The sequence below is a fragment of the Manis pentadactyla genome, chromosome 11 (assembly GCF_030020395.1).
Source record: "Manis pentadactyla isolate mManPen7 chromosome 11, mManPen7.hap1, whole genome shotgun sequence".
Lineage (NCBI taxonomy): Eukaryota > Metazoa > Chordata > Mammalia > Pholidota > Manidae > Manis > Manis pentadactyla.
In genome coordinates this window covers 90,986,667-91,011,899 of record NC_080029.1, presented here as the reverse complement: position 1 = coordinate 91,011,899, position 25,233 = coordinate 90,986,667, and the positions used below count along the sequence as shown (strand labels likewise).

The window sequence follows — 25,233 nt, the reverse complement described above, 5'->3', positions numbered from 1 at the left end:
ATAAAACAATCTCTGGAAGGATTTAAAAGCAGAATGGATGAGATGCAAGAGGCGATTGATGGAATAGAAACCAGAGAACAGGAACGCACAGATGCTGACGCAGAGAGAGATAAAAGGATCTCCAGGAATGAAACAATATTACGAGAACTGTGTGACCAATACAAAAGGAACAATATCCACATTATAGGGGAGCCAGAAAAAGAGGGGAAAAAAGGGATAGAAAGTATTTGAAGAAGTAACAGCTGAAAACTTCCCCAAAATGTGGGAAGAAACAGTTACTCAGACACACTAGTAAACAGACCTCCCAACAGAAGGAACCCAAGGAGGACACCACCAAGACACATAATTAAAAGGGCAAAGAACAAGGAAAAGGACACAGTTTTAAAGGCAGCTAGAGACAGGAAAAAGGTCACCTACAAAGGAAAACCCATCAGGCCATCATCAAACTTCTGAACAGAAACCTTACAGGCCAGAAGAGAATGGCATGATATATTTAATGCAATGAAACAGAAGGGCCTTGAACCAAGAATACTGTATCCAGCACGATTATCATTTAAATATGAAGGAGGGATTAAACAATTCCCAGATAAGCAAAAGTTGAGGGAATTTGCCTCCCACAAACCACCTCTACAGGGTATTTCAGAGGGACTGCTCTAGATGGGAGCATTCCTAAGGCTAAATAGATGTCACCAGGGAAAATAATATCTCAGCAAAGAAAGCAGACCAAACTTTAGTTATAAAGGCAAAAAACAAAATCAACTACCCACAAAGGCAGTCAAAGGAAACACAAAAGAGCACAGAATAAAACAACCAACATATAAAGAGTGGAGGAGGAGGAATAAGAAGGAAGAGAAATAAAGAATCATCAGGCAGTGCCTATAATAGTTCAATAAGCAAGTTAAGTTAGACAGGAAGATACTAAAGAAGCTAACCTTGAACCTTTGGTAACCACGAATCTAAAGCCTGCAATGGCAATAAGTACGTATCTTTCAATAATAACCCTAAATGTAAATGGACTGAATGCACCAATCAAAAGACACAGAGTAATAGAATGGATAAAAAAGCAAGACCCATCTATATGCTGCTTACAAGAGACTCACCTAAAACCCAAAGACATGCACAGACTAAAAGTCAAGGGATAGAAAAAGTTATTTCATGCAAACAACAGGGAGAAAAAAGCAGGTGTTGCAGTACCAGCACGAGACAAAATAGACTTCAAAACAAAGAAAGTAACAAGAGATAAAGAAGAACATTCCATAATAATAAAGGGCTCAGTCCAACAACAGGATATAACCATTATAAAGATATTTGAACCCAACACAGTAGCACCAGCATATGTGAAATAAATATTAACAGAACGAAAGGAGGAAATAGAATGCAATGCATTCATTCTAGGAGACTTCAACACACCACTCACTCCAAAGGATAGATCCACCAGACAGAAAATGAGTAAGGACACAGAGGTACTAAACAACACACTAGAACAGATGGACCAAACAGACATCTACAGAACTCTACACCCCAAAGCAACAGGATACACATTCTTCTCAAGTGCACTTGGAACATTCTCCAGAATAGACCACATACTAGGCCACAAAAAGAGCCTCAGTAAATTCCAAAAGATTGAAATCCTACCAACCAACTTTTCAGACCACAAAGGTATAAAACTAGAAATAAATTGTACAAAGAAAACAAGAAGGCTCACAAACACATGGAGGCTTAACAACATGCTCCTAAATAATCAATGGATCAACAACCAAATCAAAACGGAGATCCAGCAATATATGGAAACAAATGACAACAACAACACAAAGCCCCAACTTCTGTGGGATGCAACAAAAGCAGTCTTAAGAGGAAAGTATATAGCAATCCAGGCATACTTAAAGAAGGAAGAACAATCCCAAATGAATAGTCTAATGTCACAATTATCAAAACTGGAAAAAGAAGAACAAATGAGGCCTAAGGTCAGCAGAAGGTGGGACATAATAAAGATCAGAGAAGAAATAAACAACATTGAGAAGAATAAAACACTAGAAAAAAATAAATGAAACCAAGAGCTGGTTCTTTGAGAAAATAAACAAAATAGATAAGCCTCTAACCAAACTTATTAAGAGAAAAAGAGAATCAACACAGATCAACAGAATCAGAAACAAGAAAGGAAAAATCACAATGGACCCCAAAGAAATACAAAGAATTATTAGAGAATACTATGAAAACCTATATGCTAACAAGCTGGAAAACCTAGAAGAAATAGACAACTTCCTAGAAAAATACAACCTTCTGAGACTGACCAAGGAAGAAACACAAAAGTTAAACAAACCAATTACGAGCAAAGAAATTGAAGCAGTAATAAAAAATTACCCAAGAACAAAAACCCCCAGGCCAGATGCATATACCTCGGAATTTTATCAGACATACAGAGAAGATATAATACCCATTCTCCTTAAAGTTTTCCAAAAAATAGAAGAAGAGGGAATACTCCCAAACTCATTCCATGAAGCCAACATCACTCTAATACCAAAACCAGGCAAAGACCCCACCAAAAAAGAAAACTACAGACCAATATCCCTGATGAACGTAGATGCAAAAATACTCAACAAAATATTAGCAAACCAAATTCAAAAATACATCAAAAGGATCATACACCATGACCAAGTGGGATTCATCCCAGGGATGCAAGGATGGTACAACATTCGAAAATCCATCAACATCATCCACCACATACCCCAAAGGAAGGACAAAAACCACATGATCATCTCCATAGATGCTGAAAAAGCATTTGACAAAATTCAACATACATTCATGATAAAAACTCTCAACAAAATGGGTATAGAGGGCAAGTATCTCAACATAATAAAGGCCATATATGATAAACCCACAGCCAACATCATACTGAACAGCGAGAAGCTGAAAGCTTTTCCTGAGATAGGAAACAAGACAGGGATGCCCACTCTCTCCACTGTTATTTAACATAATACTGGAGGTCCTAGCCACAGCAATTGGACAAAACAAAGAAACACAAGGAATGCAGATTGGTAAAGAAGAAGTTGAACTGTCACTATTTGCAGATGACATGATATTGTACATAAAAAACCCTAAACACTCCACTCCAAAACTACTAGAACTGATATCGGAATACAGCAAAGTTCCAGGATACAAAATTAACACACAGAAATTTGTGGCTTTCCCATACACTAACAATGAACTAATAGAAAGAGAAATCAGGCAAACAATTCCATTCACAACTGCATCAGAAAGAATAAAATACCTAGGAATAAACCTAACCAAAGAAGTGAAAGACCTATACCCTGAAAACTATATACACTCTTAAGAGAAATTAAAGAGGTCACTAACAAATGGAAACTCATCCCATGTTCTTGGCTAGGAAGAATTAATATCGTCAAAATGGCCATCCTGCCGAAAGCAATATACAGATTTGATGCAATCCCTTTCAAATTACCAACAACATTCTTCAACGAACTGGAACAAATAGTTCAAAAATTCATATGGAAACACGAAAGACCCCAAATAGCGAAAGCAATCCTGAGAAGGAAGAATAAAGTGGGGGAGATCTCACTCCCCAACTTTAAGCTCTACTACAAAGCCATAGTAATCAAGACAATTTGGTACTGGCACAAGAACAGAGCCACAGACCAGTGGAACAGATTAGAGACTCCAGATATCAACCCAAACATACACAGTCAGTCAATATTTGACAAAGGAGCCATGGACATACCATGGGGAAATGACAGTCTCTTCAACAGATGGTGCTGGGAAAACTGGACAGCTACATGCAAGAGAATGAAACTGTATCACTGTCTAACCCCATACACAAAAGTAAACTCAAAATGGATCAAAGACCTGAATGTAAGTCATGAAACCATAAAACTCCTAGAAAAAAACATAGGCAAAAATCTCTTGGACATAAACATTAGCGACCTTTTCATGAACCTGTCTTCCCGGGCAAGGAAAACAAAAGCAAAAATGAACAAGTGGGACTATATCAAGCTGAAAAGCTTCTGTACAGCAAAGGACACCATCAGTAGAACAAAAAGGTACCCTACAGTATAGGAGAATATATTCATAAATGACAGATCCAATAAAGGGTTGACATCCAAAATATATAAAGAGCTCACGCACCTCAACAAACAAAAAGCAAATAATCCAATTAAAAAATGGGCAGAGGAGCTGAATAGACAGTTCTCTAAAGAAGAAATCCAGATGGCCAACAGGCACATGAAAAGATGCTCCACATCGCTAATTATCAGAGAAATGCAAATTAAAACCACAATGAGATATCACCTCACACCAGTTGGGATGGCCACCATCCAAAAGACAAACAACAACAAATGTTGGCAAGGTTGTGGAGAAAGGGGAACCCTCCTACACTGCTGGTGGGAATGTAAATTAGTTCAACCATTGTGGAAAGCAGAATGGAGGTTCCGCAGAATGCTCAAAATAGAAATACCATTTGACCCAGGAATTCCACTTCTAGGAATTTACCCTAAGAATGCAGCACTCCAGTTTGAAAAAGACAGATGCACCCCTATGTTTATCGCTGCACTATTTACAATAGCCAAGATACGGAAGCAACCTAAGTGTCCATCAGTAGATGAATGGATAAAGAAGATGTGGTACATATACACAATGGAATATTACTCAGCCATAAGAAAAAAACAGATCGTACCATTCAAAACAACATGGATGGAGCTAGAGGGTATTATGCTCAGTGAAATAAGCCAGGCAGAGAAAGACAAGTACCAAATGATTTCACTCATATGTGGAGTATAAGAACAAAGGAAAACTGAAGGAACAAAACAGCAGCAGAATCACAGAACCCAAGAATGGACTAACAGTTACCAAAGGGAAAGGGACTGGGGAGGATGGGTGGGAAGGGAGGGATAAGGGCGGGGAAAAAGAAAGGGGGCATTATGATTAGCATGTATAGTGGGGGGGGGCATGGGGAAGGCTGTGCAACACAGAGAAGACAAATAGTGATTTTTCCAGCATCTTACTATGCTGATGGATAGTGACTGTGAAGGGGTATAGGGGGTGGACTTGGTGAAGGGGGGAGCCTTTTAAACATAATGTCTTTCATGTAATTCTAGATTAATGATAGCAAAATTTTAAAAAAAAGATGATAGATCATCATCAGAGGCCTCAAGAGTTCTGGATCTTTCTTGATCCAGGTGGTGAATCAAGGGTATACCCATTTTGTAAAAATTCATCAAGCTGTGTATTTATGATATGTTTACTTTTCTGTATGTATGTTACACTATAGTTAAAAAAAATCATAGTGCCAGCCTTAACCATTTTTGAAAAATGCAGTCACACATCTCTCATTGCATAATGGACATCACCATCTGGATGTCTTGCCACCATCTCAGCCTCCATCTTCCCCTCATATAGCAAATTCCCTCCACTCTTTTCTACTTCAATAAACCATACAGATATACGCTACAGATATCCAAGCTGAAAAGCTTGGACTATGAGGACTCCTTCAATTCAAGTCCTATTTCAAACCCAGTAAGTGCTAGGTACCTTTCTAAGCACAAGAACACAGCAGTGAAAATAACAAAGTCCCCTCTCTTATAAAATAAACATTCTAAGGGGCAGTAACAGGCAAACATATTTTTTTAAACCAGTAATGATTGTATACTATGACGATAGCAAAAAAGAATGAAGCAAAAGGGAGTTTGCTTTAATCAGGGAAGACCGAAGAGGTAATTTAAACTGAGAACTGAATGACGGGAAGGAACCAGACTTGGAGAACATTCCAGGCAAAGAGAAGGTAAATGCAAAGGCATTAAAGTCAAGACAAACAGCCCACTCAAAGAAAAGAAACAGCCAGTGTGGCTAGAGCATAGACAATGAGAGAAAAAGTGACAGAAGATAAGGGTACAGAGATAGGCAAAGGTCAAATCATGTAGCATGTTGTAGACCAGAGTAAGGAGTATGGATTTTACAAATCATATTTTAAGTATCTCATCTCCATGCTTTAATTTCCATTCTCACTTCTCCAACTCAGCCCTTATTGCCTCACTTCAGGACTATTTCACTATAATTTCCTAAGCATTCTCCCTAATTTTAGCCTCTTCCCACTCCAAGCCATTCTCATCACCACAGCAAAATCATTTTTTAAAACAGCGTTCTGTATTATCACTCTTCTGCTCAAAAACTTTTAAGGGGCAGTAAGATAAAAACACCAGCTCCTTAGTCCGAAGCTCAAAGCTCCCAGTAGTGGGGCCATAACCCTTTCCTTCTCTAACTATCATCTATCATACCTCTAAACAAAACCTCATTCTACCCAAACTGGTTCCCTGCACACACATCCATTTCCCACTACATAATCTTAGTTCACAATATTCATCCCTCCACCTCTCCAAACAACCTTTATACCCTTGACTCTCCTCTAAATCACCATTTCTTCTGCAAATAAAGTTGTACCTCAGTAAAGAGAAGGAAAGGAGAATAACTCTCCCACTGAGGAAACAACATGAGCAAAGGCGCAGAAGCTTGAATGTGTGTATGATATTCACACAAAAAAAAATAGTGTCCTGCAACTGAACAGAAGGCATGGTGAAATATAACAGGAAATAAAGCCATTCAGCAAGACGGTTAAGACCTATATGACCACATGCGAATTATTTAACCTCTCTGCACTTCAGTTTCTTCATTTGCCGACTGAAGGCATTAACAGTGTCTACATCATATTATTGTGGCAATTTATTTATTCACTCAGCAAACATTTTGTGAGCACTTACTCCGTGCACTAGCACTGTTCTAAACTGATGCAGAGAAAACTGTGAACAAGACAAAAATCTCTGCCCTGTTGTACTTAAATTTTAGTAAGGGAAACATCAAACAAGAGAAATAATTAAATATATCATATGATATGCTTTTTAGTGGTAAGTGCTACAGGAAAATATAAAGCAGAGAAGAGGGATACAGAAAAAGCAAAATTTGGATCAAGACATGAAATGAAACAAGACATGCAGTGTTGCAGACAAGAAATCAGAAATGAAAAGGGCATGATTAAAAAAAAGCAAGGAGGCTAAAGTGCTGAAGCAGAGAGTTGGGGGGAAGTGGTAAAAGATGAGGGCAGAGAAAAATGAGAGCATCAGATCACATAGAACCTTAAAGGCTATTGTAAATATTCTAACATTTATTTTGCCAGACACAGGGAGCCATTAGAGGACTCTGAGCATGATACAACCTGCCTTTAACAGCATTTTAACAGCACCTCTGATTTAACAGCATCTCTCTGGCTGTTACATTAAAAGTATGCTATAAGAAAATCTAAAAAAAATAGAATAAAATAAAAGTATGCTATAAGAGAACAAGGTCAGGAGGAAGAGACCACATATAGGAGATTAAATTAGATAACAGTGATTAATACAATGTCTGGCATTTAAGTAAGCATCCACCCCTTAAAAGGTGGCTATTTTTCCAGAAGTGGGAGGGAATTTTTCATCCTGTTGAACCAAACATTAGTAGAACAACAAAGTAAATTTAAGGTTCAGGTTTTGGCGTAAGGCAAGTGTATCTCATAAGCTTAGGCTCAGCAAAAATAAAAACATTTAAACAAACAATAATTGACTTATTTGATTCCCTATTTCCCATAAAGATGACACAGAGGGTCTGTTTCTGTCTACATCTTTACTAGCATGCCACTCAGAAGGAAGTGTCCTCAAAAAACAAAAATTAAGGATAATTTGAGGAAATAAAGTATATGCTTCTGCATAAAAATATTTCAATCCGGAAAAATCTGCTCTTTTCAAATCTGTTATTTCAAATGGCACAATATTGGATACCACTATTGATCTAATTACCTTAAATTCTTAGTGGCAATATAAAATGCTGTTTGCAAGAACTAGCACTATGTAAAATAAAAAAGCAGTTATAACACTTTAAAAGAACTGAAAAGTAACACGCAGTGCTGAAAAGCTTTCATTTTGAAAATATAAATACAGTTAACAGCTTGGAAAACACTAAGATTAACACTAACATGCATAATCCTGGTAAGAGGTCACATGGGTGGAGGAAGATACACATGAACTCTGACCTCTCCTTCCAAACTAATTGAATGCAATTTTGGACCAAATCCTTATCTGACTCCAACCTGTTATCAGGCTCAGGACTATGGGACTAGCCCATTCCCACTCCTCAACCCAAAAGCCCTCTAGTGTCACTTCAAGCTATCCCAGATTTTGTCTATGTAATCAACTCCAAACCATAGGAACCCACAGTTCTAAAAGGTAGTTACGAACTATCAAAAACACTGAAAAAGACAGTTCAGTTTGCAATATGATGATGATGTGGATGATAAAAGCAAAAACTATGTACTAAGTGATTGCTATATGCCACGCGTTATTGCGCTCAGCACTTTAGTTACCTCATCAACCTCACAACATGCCTAAAGTAGGTATCATCAACCCCACTGTACTAATAAAGAAAAGTGATAAGAATTTAAGTAACTTGTAAGAGGCACACAGGAAGTAGTGGGAACCAGGAGAAGCCTCCAGAGATTGAGAGAAAAAAATAAAGATTGATTTAAACAAAGGATCAAAAAATCAGAATAGCAAGGGACTTCTCAAAAGGAACACTGGAAACTAGAAGCAAACCATTTAAAAAGTCCTTAAGGAAAACTGATTCCAATCTAGAGTTCTATTAGTCTACCTTTCATGGATTGTGAAGGTAGTGGGTCTATGATAGGGGTCCTCAAACTACTAGGCCTGATGTCTGGTTTTGTAAAGTTTTACTGGAAACACAGCTTTGTCCACTCATCTATGTATTCTCTATGACTGATTTTGCAATACAACAGCACAGTCGGGTTACTGAAGCAAAGACCCTCTAGCCCACAAAGCCTAAAATATTTACTATCTGGTCCTTTACAGAAAAAATTTGCCAGCCCCTGGCCTATGAATATAAGAGCCAATGACAGCCATGAAAACTGGAGGGCCAGTAAGTTTGGATATGGTGTTGGAAAATAAGGGTAAGATTTTAATGACACATTTTCCTGGAAAAAAAGGTTTGCAATACTATTTGAAGACAAAGTCAAGAGATCAGTTTCTGGTTTTTATTGAAATACCTCCTGACATTTCAGGAATTCTGAAGAAAACATCTAGAAAATGTGTAATCATTAATTATTTGGAGACTAAATATAAAATGTGTACACTTTCCAGAGGTTTTGCTTCTATTATTCTCTGGCTGCCCATCTTTTGAATGTTCTGTTACTTATTAGCACTTCCAATGAAAGCAGAAAGGGAAAACAAAAATACATGAAAGGCAAGCTAGCTAGTTCTGTTATATCCTCAGGTAAACAGTATTAGGAAAAGATTTAGAAAGTGTTATAATGTGTTAGCAAAACTGCACTTTTAAATACCAACAAAGTAAATTCAATATAAGCCAACAGTGGCTGCAAAGAACTCTACTATGGAGTTGAAGTATCCAGATCCTCAGAGTAAATAATTCCTTTATATGCTGGGCTGACTTGCCTAAGTCTGGACAACCATATCCTGTCTGGGGCTCCATCTTTTAAGAGGACCAGAGAAAGTCAGTTAAGGGTGATGAAAACATGCAAAAACTAGGATGGACTAAAGGTTGAAATCATTGGGAATTTTATTTTTAATTTTTGGTTTTGTTTTAATTTTAATAAGCATTACTATAACATTAAACATTAAAGCCATCAAAAAGAAATTTCCACATTCAATTCATTAAACAATCAACAAATATTTATTGAAAAACCACTATAGGCCATGTACTATTCTAGGAGAGACAAAATCCCTGACCTCTTGGAGCTTACTATAATTAGTGGGGAACACAAAAAATAAATAAACCTAAATAATGTCATTTCAGATACCTACAATCTTACTGTAACATTTTATTCCTCTGAATTTCCATATGCATGTATATGTATTTTTTAATGTATTTTTAATCTTTCACAATTTAAAGTAGGATCTTTCTAATTTGAGTTCTCTTCATTTTACATTTTGAGAACGTAACTTCTAAGTTACTACACAGCCCTTAATTTCTATTTTTCACTTTTAATACATACCACAATTTATTTAATATTCATCTATCCTTCAACATATGTCATGTCCAGCCTTTGCTGTAAGTTCAATAAAGGACCAAGGTGGGCATGACAAATTTAGGCATGTAGGCAGTGAGCTATTGGGTCTGCAGGAAGACTTTAAAACTGATAGTAGGAATCCAGAACATTAGGACTAACAGACTTAAATAAGAAGGAAACAGGCCATATCCATCCAATCACTCCAGGCAAAACCTCAGGGAGAAAGATAATTCTTGTTGAGGTGAGAAAGCAGAGGTACCTGGGCTTTATTCAGGAATCCTGGTTGACTACTGGCAAGGAAGGAATCCTCTGGCATGCTTATACGCACTACCAACCCCAGAAGAACTTTTCTCAAATTCCTTGGAAGTTTAGACTGTAAGAAAATAAAAGCATGAAGCTAACCTTTATGGGAACTTAATGTGAACTTCAGTGGTATCAGGAGAAGCTTATAGGCCAAGGGCAGTTATGAGGGCAAAACTGTTACTACAAAGGCACCGCTGAGGTCAGCTCTTGAGACAACCTTACCCAGGAACACCAGCTGCAGATTAAGGCCACCAGGCCACAGAGGCTTGTGCAACACTGCCAACTGCAGCAGAACCAACAAATGGACAGCCAAACAACAGTCATGAGCCACCAAACAGTCCACAAGGAATTAGACAGATTAATGAGTCTCAAAATCAAAGATGATTTTCATTATGATTGTCTAAAAACTTTAAGATGTGGGGGGTGGATCATGAAGATAATTTAAAGGGTCATGTGAAGCCTGTCATGGAAACAAGAATAGACTATTCCATATGTTCTAGCGGGTCCTAGAATGGAAGTTTCTGAATGGAAGACTTCATGTCAGTACAAGGAATAACCTTTTGACCTCTAAAACTACCCAACAATAAAACAAAGTTTCCTCAAAAAATGGTAAGCTCCCTATCACCAGATATATTTAGCAAAAAGTGACTGACCAACTTTTCTGGCTTTTGTAATGGAAAACAAGAATTTGACTGGATTTTTGTTGTTGTTCTTTACCAGATATCTTTCAGCTTCTGTTTTTATCAAAGTCATCCATGAACAGCGACTGAGTTGAATAAATACAAAGGCTTATTATAAAAAACAATGGTCCTCCACCCCAACAGTCTCTCAATTCCCAGGAGCAAAATTTTCAACTTTAGTGGCTGAATCTTTTTGTATATATCTCTACATCACTATATGCTTTTTCTTTTTTCTTTTTTTCCTTTTCTCTAGTTCTAGACATTATTAACTTACCACTATAGAAGATGAGAATTTAGCTCTCCTTCCTCTTACATCTCCATTCATGTGCATATTTGCCATCCCCCAGTCTTCCCAATGTAAATTTATAATTCTAGTTAGATAAATACTCCAGGTTCACATAAGTCCTACTCAAAGCTGAGCATATAGTATAGAAAGGGTAGGCTAGGCTACACAGATTTCAGAATATTAGCCTGGTAGGTGAATATTCACATCATTAATTAAGCTGGTTCTCTTACATTCATTTTAGGACTCAGGCTGACAGGAGTTCTGCCATTTTGAGTACAAAGCTCCTGAGGTTGTCCCAAACGTTGCCTGCCAAGAGAGGCAGACAAAGGAACAACACAAGAAGGAGATCCAGCCCACTTCCACTCATACTCCACTAGAGACAACTTAAGCCATGTGGTCTAATCAAACTACAAAGGAAACTGGGGGACAGTTACATGCCCAAAGAAGGAGAAAGTAGACTTGAGTAGACAGGGGTCTTTGCCACATATACCATGCTTACTTTTCCTTTAAAAAAGTTAGTGAAAAAAAGAATCATACTGGTCCTTAGAAACGGACAGTGGAGGACGAGGAAAGAGAGAATATAAGGGAAAGTAAATCAGTTAAGTAAATCTAAAAGAGGGTTAATGAACATTTCCCAAAAGAGGAGAGAAAAATTAAAAGATGGTTAATTCATTCAAAAACATTACTGTGACCTTATTATGTACCATGCTCTGTACTAAGCACTAGGGAAACAAAAACTATATAGACTATGTGGTATCCTCAACCAGATCCCACAGAAGAAAGACATTAGTGGAAAGACTAATGAAATCCAAATAAAGTCTGGAGTTTACTTAATAGTGATGGACCAATGTTAGTCTCTTAGGTTTGACAAATGTACCATGGTGATATAAGATGTTAACATCTGGGAAACTAGCTGAGGGTATATGGAAACTGTACAATCTTTGCAACTTTCCTATAAATCTCAAATTATTGCCAAAAAAGTTGTTTATTTTAAAGAACTCAGTCATCATAGCATAGCCACTACAGTTCCTCAAAAAATTAAACATAAAATTACCATGATACAGAAATTCTACTTTTATATAGACACTCAAATTAATTGAAAGCAGAGACTCAGAGAGATGTTTGTACACCATGTTCATAGCAGCACTATTCACAATAGCCAAAAGGTGGAAGCAAATGAAATGTTCATCAATAGATGAATGACTAAACAAAAAATGTGGCATATATATACAATGAAATATTAGTCAGCCTTTAAAAGAAAGGAAATTCTAATTGTCTTTTTATGCTAAATTCTAATGTCTTTTTATGTCACATGCTACAACAATGAACCTTGAAGAAGACATTAGGCTAAGTGAAATAAACCAGTTACAAAATGACAAATATTTTGCGTGATTCTGCTTACATGAAGTTCCTAGAGTAGTCAAATTCATACAGACAGAAGGTATATGGTGGTTGCCAGAGGATGGGGAAGGAAGAATGGTAAGCCAGTACAGAGTTTCAGATTCAAATGATGGTTGTGATGGTTGCACAACAGTGTGAATATATTTAGTGCCAAAGAACTGTACCCTGAGAAATAGGTAAAATGACACATTTTATATTATACACATTTTACTATTTTAAAAAGTACAGTCATATAAGAACAATGATAGAGGTTTGAATAGAACACTTTCATCACCAGAAAAAGATCTAAAACAAATTCTAACTTCCCTGAGACTATGACATCTAAGATGAGTTTTGAAAAAGACAATCATACCAGGCAAAAAGAAATGGTGGGAAGGGGAATTGAATACAGGCAGAGGCACAGCAAGTGCCTCCAGAGCAGGGATCAGCAAACTAGAGCTCCATAGACCATGTCCTGCCATCTATTTTTGCACAGCCCACTAGCTAACAATGGCTTTTACATTTTTAATTGTTGGAAAAAAAGTTAAAACAATAAAATTTTGACATGTAAAAATTACATGAAATTCAAATTTCAGTGTCCATAAATAAAGTTTCTCTGAAACACAGCCATGATCATTTGTTAACGTATTGTCTACGGTTGCTTTCACAGTATTACAGAAGAGTTGAGTATGTCATGACAAACAGTAACGCTCACAAAGCTTAAAATATTTACTATTTGGCCCTTTACAGAAAAGTTTGCCAACCCCTGGTCTGGAAGTAGTACATGTAGTATGGGTAAAACAAAGATATTGCAAATGAGATAAACAATAAGGTAAATGGGCTTTGTGTGCTAAGAAATCTGAACTTGTCTCAACTTAACTCCAATAACCATGAAAAGCCACTAAAGAATTTTATTGAGAGTAATCTGATCAGATCTACCTTATGGAAAGACAATCATCCACTTGCTTGCGAATGTATCTGAGCTATTCATTTTATTTACTAAAAACTAATTTGCCACTTAAAAAAAAATAAAAGAAGCCTAGAAGCATATGAGTAAGGTTAACAATGGTAGCTGGCATATTCGAATTTTTTATTTCCTTCTTTGTGCCTGTTTTTCATATCTTCTCAAATGAGAAAACTGCTTTTGTAATACAAAAATACATATTTTTAAACTCATATTCATACACACACAAACACACAAAATTTGCTCTAGGTTCTATACTCTTCTCTCACCCTTAGTCAGGAAGTGAAAAGGTATCTAGGAAAACCTACACATAAAGCTATAAAAGTATGCCTCTGTCACACTTACAAAGGATAAATGACATTCTACCTTTTCAAATTACGAATTTGCTTTACAGACATGAACTAATACAATGTATGAATGCAAGGTAGTGGTAGGGCACTCTCTTCCTATATAGGGCTTTCATCACATCAGAGAGTCAGATCAGCAATATCTTACAGAAACTAGAAATGTTAAAGGAGAGAAAAAAATGCAGAGCTTGCATGTCTAGTCAAAATGTTGAAAACTGATGTAAGATAAGACTCTATAACTCTGAGAATATAACTATGGACTTAAGAAATGTAAAGGCCTTGATTTATACCACAAGTACTTTGTACTCACTGATACATTGCTTGTTAAGATTAAATTATTTAATGTTATGCTTCAGTTACTTGACTAAAATGTCAGGGATTCATGTGCAGAGAACCATGTATTTTATTTCTTTTTTGTGTCCCCCACCGCATCTCATACAGCACCATATATGGTAGGTGCTCAATACATGCTTACAATTGGATGACAAAATAATTAACCCTACTTTGAGCTCACACACTGAAACCCTCACACCTACAATTCACACTATTAAGCCTCCCTCTGCGCAGCAGTTTAAAGGACATTCCTGTGGCGAGTACTTGCTGATTCTACTGGATTTATTACGTTAGGTTGCTTCTCCAGCAAAGAGCTCAAAGTACACGTGTAATGTTAAAATAGAATTCTTGACTACTGAGAAGGTGGGTAGAAAAGTGGGAAAGTGAAGGAAGCATCTATTATAATAGCTTGCCTCCAAAGAATAAGCATTATTCAGCCCTAGAGATTAAAACATTCCTAAAGTGCCTCTGAACTAATAAGACTCCTAACTGACATCATTTCATTAAACCTTGTACTGGCTGAATTCCACCACAATGAGTATCATTAAAACCAAAAACCTCATTACCAAAAAAAAAAAAACTCAGCTAATAGTCCATATGATTGTGTATTGTACAATCTTGTTTTAATTATTTACTCTCTTTTGCCAAAATAAAACTTCTAAACTTTTTCAAAGCATTATGATAGAGCACCCACCACATGCCAACTACTGGGGAAACAAATGAATTAAAAAGCCAGCCAAACTATCAACTGGTTTTGTATTCTGCTATGAATTATAAAGTATAAACAACAGAGCTGAGGAAGTACCATGCAGTGAGGAATCAACTACAGAAATTCAGGGACATTACATGGCAAATTTAAACTACACTTATTTAAGACTGCGTAGAGAGGAGCAGGAAGGGAGACAGAGGGAGAAAGAGTATACCAGGCAAATATAGGACAATACACAAGCAAGAGTACATTGGGCATAGCAGGAACCACAAAGAAAAGACAAGATTAAGAGGAGAGGCGGGGTAGCATTAGACAAAAACAAGCCTGGTACACTAAGCTATGAAATTGGAGTTTATTCCTCTAGGTAATGGACACAAAGTGGAGATCTTAAGGTAGGACTGTGACAAAAACCTGAAGAATTACACATTAATTCTCATTCTTAACGTGTGAACCTATTAAAGTTCATATTAATAGGAAGAAACTAGGTTACAATAATCTCAAAGACATTAACATTACACGATACAGACCTTGCTCAGTAAATACCGTGCCAGTGCAAATAGAAAAGATCTAGATGTTAACTATTGCTCTGTCTACACTTTCAACTGAGCCTCAGGGCTCAGTCAATGGCCCTCTTCTCTCCTTCCTGGCCGATCTCACAGACCCATGTTTTTAAACATCATCTACGTATTGACAAACATCCCAAATGTATATTAATAGACCTGATGTTTTGACTCTGGGCTCCAAATGTGAACAGTCAACTGCCTATTCAATGGTTGTTCCTGGAAAAGCATCTCCAACACAAGATACACAAACTCTTCGTTTTAAATCCAGACTAGGTCCTTCCAATTTTCCACCTCTGTACATGGCACTAGATGTTCGAGCTAAAAACCTCAGACTCATCCTTAATTACTCTCTATCACTCACCTCCCACAACTAACCTACTGGCAAATTGAATGGTTCTATCTTCAATATATACCTTGAATCCAACCCTTTCTCACTGTCTCTGTCAGTGCCTCCCTGATCCAAGCCACCACACTTGATCATACCATTCCAAAAATTTCCTGAACCATCTCCTAATGCCCCTCTCTCTCACCTCTACAAGCAAACTTTTATTTAAATATAAATTAGATCGTATCATTTTCCTTCATAAAACTGTCCAATGGATCCCACCACACTTAGAACAAAATTCAAAGACTTTCTGGTCTACAAGCCTCTACACTATCTGATATCTGAAATGCATCAACTTCTCTGTATCATTTCCTCCCACTGTTCCCCACCACCACCACCACCAATAAATACTCCAGCAATCTCCAAACTCTTAACACACTAGCCTTCCTGCATTTCTTTGAAAATCCCAAACTGATTCTCACCTAAGTCTCTGCTATAGTACGCCCAGTTTGAAATGCTCCACATGTTAACACGGCTTGCTCCCTAGCCAGGCAAACAGAGGACATACACAAGCAAGAGTACAGGGCTCTTTATGCTCAAATAATACCTCGGAGAAGTCTTGCCTGGCAATCTACAAGAACCACCAAACCCATCACCACCACTCTCAATCCTCTTGTAATGTTTTCTTTACACACTTTGACAATATCTGAAATCACATCATTTATTACCTATTGTCTATCAATATATAAATTCCTTGAGAACAGGGACTTTGTCTTATTCACTGCTCAAGACCTAAACTAGTATAATACCTGGCATAAAATAGGGCTCATTATTTGTTGTTGAATGAATCAATTTATCTAATTGGCCTAATTTATCTTATTCATATATTCATTCTATTACACACAATTGAATGATTCCTTCTCCACCTTTGAATTTAGATCTACTTCATGATTACCAGGCTGTTCTTCCTAGAACGGAGTTCTAAAACGGTTTAAAGACTGTTAAAATCAGGGGGCCATCTGGTGAGAAAATGGGGAGCAGCAGAGGTGAGGCTTAGAACCTCCCCCCTCATGTTCTGAGAGAAATCTTCTGCATACATGGATGTTTATTGCCCTCATCTAGCTCAGATTAACACATAGTCTACAGGCACACACCTGATCATCTACATTTGCTCTCTTACAACACTAAACTCTGTTCTCTACCTTTATCTCGTATCTACCTACCACTTCAGCATTTTATTAAAAATAATAATAATAGAGAAATGTGGTATCCACATATAAATCAGGTTTAAAAATCAAATGAATATTCATATTTGAACTGACTGTGTATAGTTCATAATGCATTAACAAAACCGAAAGCTTCTGTGATGACTGCCCTTGCACTGTTCACCATGTAACTTATTCACTATGTAAGAATTTGTACTCCATGTAAGAATTTGTTCGTTATGCATCAGAAGATTGGAGACTGACGAAAATTGGGCTTGGGGTGGATTAATGATTGTGCATTGAGTATTGACCCCCCTATACAGAGATTTGTTGTGGTTAACAACTATTTGATCAATAAATATGAGAGATGCCCTCACTATATATATATATATATATATATATATATATATATATATAAACACACTTCCAATTGTAAAATAAATAAGTAACCGGGATGTAATGTATAGCATAAGGAATATAGTCAAGATATTGTAACAACTTGGTATGGTGATACCTGGTACCTAGAAATATCATGTATATAAATGTTGAGTCGCTGTGTTGTACACCTGAAACTAATGTAATGCAATGCTGTTGTCAACTACCCTTCAATAAAAAAAAAAAAAAAAAAAAAAGACTGTTAAAACAAGGTATAAGCTACTAACACTTTTAATTCCTTTCTATAGTTAGCCCTTCCAGCAACTTGGCCAGTTATTTTTCTTTGACTTTAACTTCCATTATCTTTCTATATTATCAGGTTTGTCAATGTACTGCTCATTATAAATGCTATTGATAAAGATGAACAGACACACCCAAATTATAATATTTACTTTTTATATTGTAAGTAACACAAATTATAAAAAAGAAAAACAGAAACTATAGAAAAGCAAATATTTATAAACCAAATTCACAGGCCGGTGATCAAGGTCAACATCAAGAGTGACAAGTCATGTTGCTGACAGTATAAACTCTAATCCCATCTAATCACGTGAAAAATGTCAAACCCCAATTGAGGAACATGCTACAGAACACCTGAACAGTAGTCCTCAAAACTGTCAAAAGTCATCAAAAACAAGGCAAGTCTGAGAAATGATCACAGCCAAGAGGATCCTAAGGAAATATAATTCATAAAAGCACTGTGGCTGTGCAATGGATGGTTCTGAGAGGCAGTAACTTCATATGAACTCTGGAGATGCCCTGGAAAATCAAGCAACTAGTTTTGCTTGCAATGAACCTGTGGCCATGTCAGTGACACATCGCTTATGTTTGTTTTCACTTTTTCCCTACTTCACTTCCTTTTTTCCTTCAGACCTTCTTCCCTGGAATTTCAACCCCACCTCCCACCTCCCATAAAGCATTAGTACATATAAAGAAAAAAAAAAACTGTGGTATCCCAGATGGGATCCTGGAGTAGGAGAAGGACATAAGATAAAAACTAAAGAACTCTGATTAAACTATGAAGTTAAATTATTAATAATAATGTATCAATACTTACTGGTTCATTTATTATACCAGATATACCATATTAACATAAGATGTTAATAGGGAAAACTGAGTGTTGAGTATATGGAAACTATACAATTTTGCAGTTTTTCTATAAATTTAAAACTGTTCTAAAAAAATTTTTTTTTTGTTATTAAATTCACCCAAAAATCCTACCACTCAAAAAAATTCACTGTTTATGTTTCATGTATACCAGTTTAGACTTCTATGTAAATGGACACATATAGGTATATTTCTATAAAAACATGATCATACCACACATAATTTTTTACTTTTTACACTTTAAAAAAGTATATATACACACACACATGGTTTCCATGTCAGTAGAAATCTTTATCATGTCTACTAGCTACAAGGTATTATCCTCTATGAAGGTACCATATTTATTTACCAATTCCCTATTATTTAAGCTTTTCCAGGCTTTTGCTATCATAAAAAACACTACATAAACAACTCTTAATAAACAACTTTGCAAATTTACCAACTGGTGCCTTAACAGAGCTGCTAAGTCAAAGGACACACAGATTTTTAATGCTTTCAATAAATATGGCCAAAATGCCCTCCAGAAAAGGCATATGTAAATATCCACCAACAGCAGTATATCAGTGTGCCAATTTCCCCACTCCTATGCAATACCAGGTACTAACATTTTATTACATATATGCCAATCTACCAGAATGGGGAAGACATTTTGTTTTTAAATGAGAAACAATGTATATTTTGTCTTTCCTGGTTATTTTTCTATGATCTAGTTATTCATGTCTTTAGTCCATCTATCAGATATTAAGGTTGGTGCAAATATTTTTTCCAAGTTTGCCTAGCTTTCCTTATCACTGGATCCCCAACACCTGAAAAACTGCCTGGCACATAGTAAGCATTTGATAAATATGTCAAGTGAATAATTAATAAATATGTCTTTTAACTTCATGGTGTTTTTTGCCAACCAGAGGTTGTTTGTGCAATAATTCTATCAATCTTTGCCTTTACGCATACTCCCTTTGCAGTTATGCTTAGAACAGCTCATCCTATTTCGAGATTGGAAAACTGTTTACCCATTTCTTTAAAGTAGTAATTTTCTGACTTCATATTTTACATTTAAATATTTAATTCACCTGGATTTAGTTATATTTACATTTTAAGGTAGATTCCCATTTTACTTATTTTTTCCAAATGGTTGGGCAATTGTTCCAATACAATTTTAAAATTCTCAACTAATATGAAATGCTAAGTAGTCTTATATATTTCTAGACTTATTATCTTGTTTCACTGCTCTATTCCAGAGTTACTACTTATTGTTTTATCATAGTTTTATTTGTATAGTCACTAGTACAAGTGCCATCACTTTTCTCTTTCAAAACTGTTCCTACTTTATGGTTCACTCTTCCACATGAACTAAAAATCATTTCATGATTTCAAAAGGAATTCCAGTTAGAATTATGTAAAACTATCGGCCATATGACTGACCTCTGTGTGGCTATTTCCCTCACAGGTAAAATGGAGATAACAGTACTTACTCTCATAGGTTTGTTATGAGCACTAAATGAGTTAAGACACAATACTATGCTAGAAAGATGTTAACTATTATTATATTGTTCAAAAATGGTATTATTATTATAAATCGCTCAATAAATGTTTTCCAGATTGAGCTCCCACAAAATTCAAAGGCTAAGACACAATGAAGGGTGGCACAACACATAAGCGGTGATATGAAAAATATTTTATTTATCCCTGCTTCATTTCACTAAGGCCTTCACCCTTTGTAAAATGAAAAGCTGGAGCTGGGAAGCACAGAACCATGAAAAACATGAAAGGTTGGTGGCAAGAAGCCTCTGCAATTTTACGAAGACTGGCCCACCAATATGGAGAAGATGCCTTCTAGGTCCTTCCAGTCAGCCTTATGGGGCATCAGCAAGTTCCTTCCATTTCTATTTCCCTATCTACATGGTTATGACACTACTACTAATCTTTTGATTTCTTTCCAGGAAACACATAGGGATTAGACGTCTAAACGGCAGAATACTTTTTAAATGAGACAGTGGTCAAGTACAGAGTATAAATACTATTGATAAATACGGCCAGATATGCCCAGGGACATTATAACAAATTACCTCCACCAGGGTTCCCTCATCACTGTAATGATGGGGGAGCTGGATTGTTGGGGGGTTTTTTTCTTGTGGGGGTACAGGCTTGTCTCATAATAGTTTATTTGTTCATTGTTAATTCTTTTTCTATCTGCATGACATTGGAATTAAATAGAGGTTACAGACCATATGAAGGCCTTAAAAAAAATCTACACTGAGCTAAAATATAAATGAGAAATGGAGGCCAAGAATGGCAACATGACTTGCTAATCACATGAGCGGCCAAGGGCCGAGATGTCAGGTCTCCGAATTCCCTAACCATGGCCCATTCCACCACACCATACAGCTCCCGACGACAGCCACACTTCAAGGTGGGAGGAGTTAAAGCAGACCACCTGGTCGCAGTAAAGGCGCTTGAAAACCCCTGAACAACTCAGTCGAAGGCACGTGACTGGCCACGCCCATCCCCCCACCCTCCCCCTGCCCCGCGCCAGCAGCACGCGCTGCCAACCTCATCATGTGACCTTCACGCGGCCCCAGCGCTCCCCCTGCTAGGCGACTCTTTCCAGCAGCCATTTTGCTGAGAGCTTGTCCGCGCTCACAGCGGAGCAGGACGCCACGAAAACCCGCGGTCAGATTTTACGGGCCGCACACGCGCTTCGAAAGAGCGCTCAGACCGTTACGATTGAGCTGAACCTCACTGCACACGTCGCACCCCGGGACGCCGGGGAAAGCTGTGGGTGCGCCTCGGACTGCGATTGGCTGTGGCGTCCACGTGACGCCATCGCCCCCGCCACCCTCTCCTTCCCCCTACTCACAAAAACACCCAGACTCTTAAAGCCTCGCGCCAAGTACACGCCACTGGGCGCGTGGGTACGGACGGGGCGCGTGGCAGCCAAGGCGCCTGCGCGTACCTGCCAGAGCCGACAGGAGCGGGCCCACGCGCAGCTCCGCTCACGGGTCCGGGAATCCTCGCGCTGCTGGACCACCTGGTTAGTCATTGGCTGCCAGGCTGGGTCACGTGCTCATCTCAGGCCCGCCCCTAGCCTCTAATCACCTGGCACTGTGCTCGAAGCGGCGCCGAAAGTCATTCGCACGCGGAAAGGGAAGGAGTTAGAGGATCTCTTTTTCTGCCGTTATGGGGTTATACATTCATATATGGGAAGCGAGAAAATGGGGTCACAAAACTAAGTAACCTCACACCTACCGGTTTAACTTCGCGTGCCCCTCCAGAAGCCGAGAACCATCGCCCTTGGGCGCTCCCCGATGCACGCCGGGATACGTCTGGCGCCCCACACTGTGCTGCGGAGCATGCCGGGAAAGGCACTTCTCCTGATTTCCTGGCTCTCACCTCCCGGGTGTTCCTTTCACGTCCCTTGAAAGTTCGGTCCTTGGGCTGGGAATGAGGCGGTTCGGGTGAATATGGGAGTGACTGAATATAACATGCACTTTCAGTCCTCCTTCCCCCACTTGTGCGATCTGTGTGGTCTCGGGGAAACCGCTTAACCTTTCTTCATGGAGCATGCATTTAGTAAGTGCCTGCTGAGTGCTTTTGTGAGTATTGAAAAAAAAAAAAGCAAAGGTATTTGCCTACTATATCAGCTTTTCAATGTCAGTGGAAAAGAATGCTAATTTAAATACAATTTACTACAAACCCCACCAGGGAGTGGAAATAATACTTAGAATTTCTTTTGGGATGGAAGACCAAACCATTCTTGGTAAGTTTACTGCTATTATGGGAGAAGGTGGTGATAGGAGGAGCAGGAGGCATTTTAAAAGGGCCAGAGAGGTGGTCCTATTACATTTTCTGGTTAAACCTAATCCACTATGGTATATTTGAATCAAGAAAAACACCGCCTGCTGACGCTGAGAAAAGGTGGTTTTACATCAAAGCGAGTTAATTTTGTAACATTCACAAACAGACCTCCAGGCCCAAACCTAATATTTACTCCCATTAAACCCCCAATTAAAAACAATCCATACGTCTTTTGCTTTAAACTCCATTCCCCAGCTTTACTGATTTCAAAACTTTGTTTTTTCAGTTAAAGCAATGATTAAGCTTGAGGAATTTGACTAGCACTGGTCAGACTCACAAGAGTGCTGACATATAAACTAGAAATTAAATGTATTCATTTATAATGTGGTTACCAAGCCAACCTACAGTTTGGAGCACCCTTTCCTAATTTCAAGGTACTTGTTAAGCCTAATTAATTTTCAGAAAATTACTTTCTGACTAGAAAATCGAAAGAATTAGATGATCCTATATAATAAAACCATTGTTACAAGCATATGTATGTTAAACTTGAAGTTTATAAAACACTCTGACATATTTTATTACATTTATTCCTAACAACAACCTTGAGAGAAAAGTGCTATACTAATGTTACCATCGTCTGAGACAAGTTTTGAGTGGGAAACTAGAAAATATGTTTTAACATGTTCTACAGGCAATTGTGATGCATGACTAGGTTTGGGGTCTATTGTCTCTAGTGGAAGAAGCCCAGGCCTTGAGGTCAAACCCATGTGGATGAATTTGCAGTTCTCTCACTTATTGTATTTTGAGCTTGAACAGGTTTTTGAACTTTTTGATCCTCAGCTCCTTTAACTGCAAAGTGGGGGCCAATCATAAATAGTCTTTCAATTGTCATGATTCTCAGATACTTCTAACACCTGTCATATCAGTCCCTGATGAACCGGAGGCACTCTATATAACTGGGGGGGAATTGGTTAGTGGTAAAGATTGTATTTTAACCAGCATTCTGTACTCTGTCCAACAGAGCATACTCTTGAATCTTTTCTTCTCCATTATTCTGTTTCTCCCCTAGACAGTGCTAGAGGCACACTGAGATTCTTATGCAGTAGATCATTTTGAGACTCCTTGGTGACTGTTGCCCATCTGTTGGTACATATTGTTACATTATCTCTCGCCTTCATTTCAAGATTTTTTTCTCTTAACATGTTAAAATGCTGAACTGTAGACATTACTAAAGTAAAATCACAATGATACAGAGATGCTTAGAGGGTGAAAGGGGCTCCTGTGACTGTGCTTCAAGGAGGTTAAAAAATTGTTTACATATTTAAAAATACCTCACAGTAAAGGCACCCTCAAAACTCATTCTTCCCTTTATTTATTTATTTATTTATTTATTTTGGTATCATTAATCTACAATTACATGAGGAGCATTATGTTTACTAGACTTCCCCCATCACCAAGTTCCCCCCACATACCCCATTGCAGTCACTGTCCATCAGCCTAAGAAAGATGCTGTAGAATCACTACCTGTCCTCTCCGTGCTGTACAGCCTTCCCCGTGCCCCCCCCACATTATGCATGCTAATCATAATGCCCCCTTTCTTCCCGTCCCCCTTATCCCTCCCTTCCCACTGATCCTCCCCAGTCCTTTTCCCTTTGGTAACTGTTAGTCCATTCTTGGGTTCTGTGAGTCTGCTGCTCTTTTGTTCCTTCAGTTTTTCTTTGTTCTTATACTGCACAGATAAGTGAAATCATTTGGTACTTGTCTTTCTATGCCTGGCTTATTTCACTGAGCATAATTCCCTCTAGCTCCATCTGTGTTGTTGCAAATGGTAGGATTTGTTTTCTTCTAATGGCTGAATGATATTCCATTGTGTGTATGTACCACATCTTCTTTATCCATTCATCTACTGATGGACACTTAGATTGCTTCCATTTCTTGGCTGTTGTAACTGGTGCTACGATAAACACAGGGGTGCCTATGTCTTTTTCAAACTGGGCTGCTGCATTCTTAGGGTAAATTCCTAGGAGTGGAATTCCTGGGTCAAATGGTATTTCTTTTTTTTTCTTTTTTTTTTTCTTTTTTATTTTTTATTATTGAAGGGTAGTTGACAACAGTATTGCATTACATTAGTTTCAGGTGTACAACACAGTGATTCAACATTTATATACATGATAATTCTAGGTACCAGGTATCACCATACCAGGTTGTTACAATATTTTGACTATATTCCTTATGCTATACATTACATCCTGGTTACTTATTTATTTTACAATTGGAAGTGTGTTTATATATATATATATATGTATATATATATTTTGTGAGGGCTTCTCTCATATTTATTGATCAAATAGTTGTTAACCACAATAAATTTCTGTATAGGGGAGTCAATGCTCAATGCACAATCATTAATCCACCCCAAGCCTAATTTTCATCAGTCTCCAATCTTCTGATGCATAACGAACAAATTCTTACATGGAGCACAAATTCTTACATAGTGAATAAGTTACATGGTGAACAGTGCAAGGGCAGTCATCACAGAAGCTTTCGGTTTTGTTCATGCATTATGAACTATACACAGTCAGTTCAAATATGAATACTCATTTGATTTTTAAACTTGATTTATATGTGGATACCACATTTCTCTATTATTATTATTTTTAATAAAATGCTGAAGTAGGTAGATATGAGATAAAGGTAGAAAACAGAGTTTAGTGTTGTAAGAGAGCAAA

The 25,233-nt window shown here is 37.6% G+C and overlaps 1 protein-coding gene across 2 annotated transcripts in view; it reads right to left on the bottom strand.

The window, feature by feature from the left end:
- The window catches only part of MGA (MAX dimerization protein MGA), a 209,433-nt gene extending 187,392 nt beyond the window's left edge, over window positions 1-22,041 (bottom strand). The window contains exon 1 of one of the 2 annotated variants that reach the window (XM_036923773.2): window positions 21,956-22,041. The gene's annotated coding sequence lies outside the window, so the exon portion shown is untranslated. Of the gene's footprint in view, window positions 1-21,662; window positions 21,753-21,955 lie in introns of those variants that run through there. The other variant, XM_036923774.2, reaches the window with a different exon arrangement.
- Window positions 22,042-25,233: the final 3,192 nt, after the last annotated feature.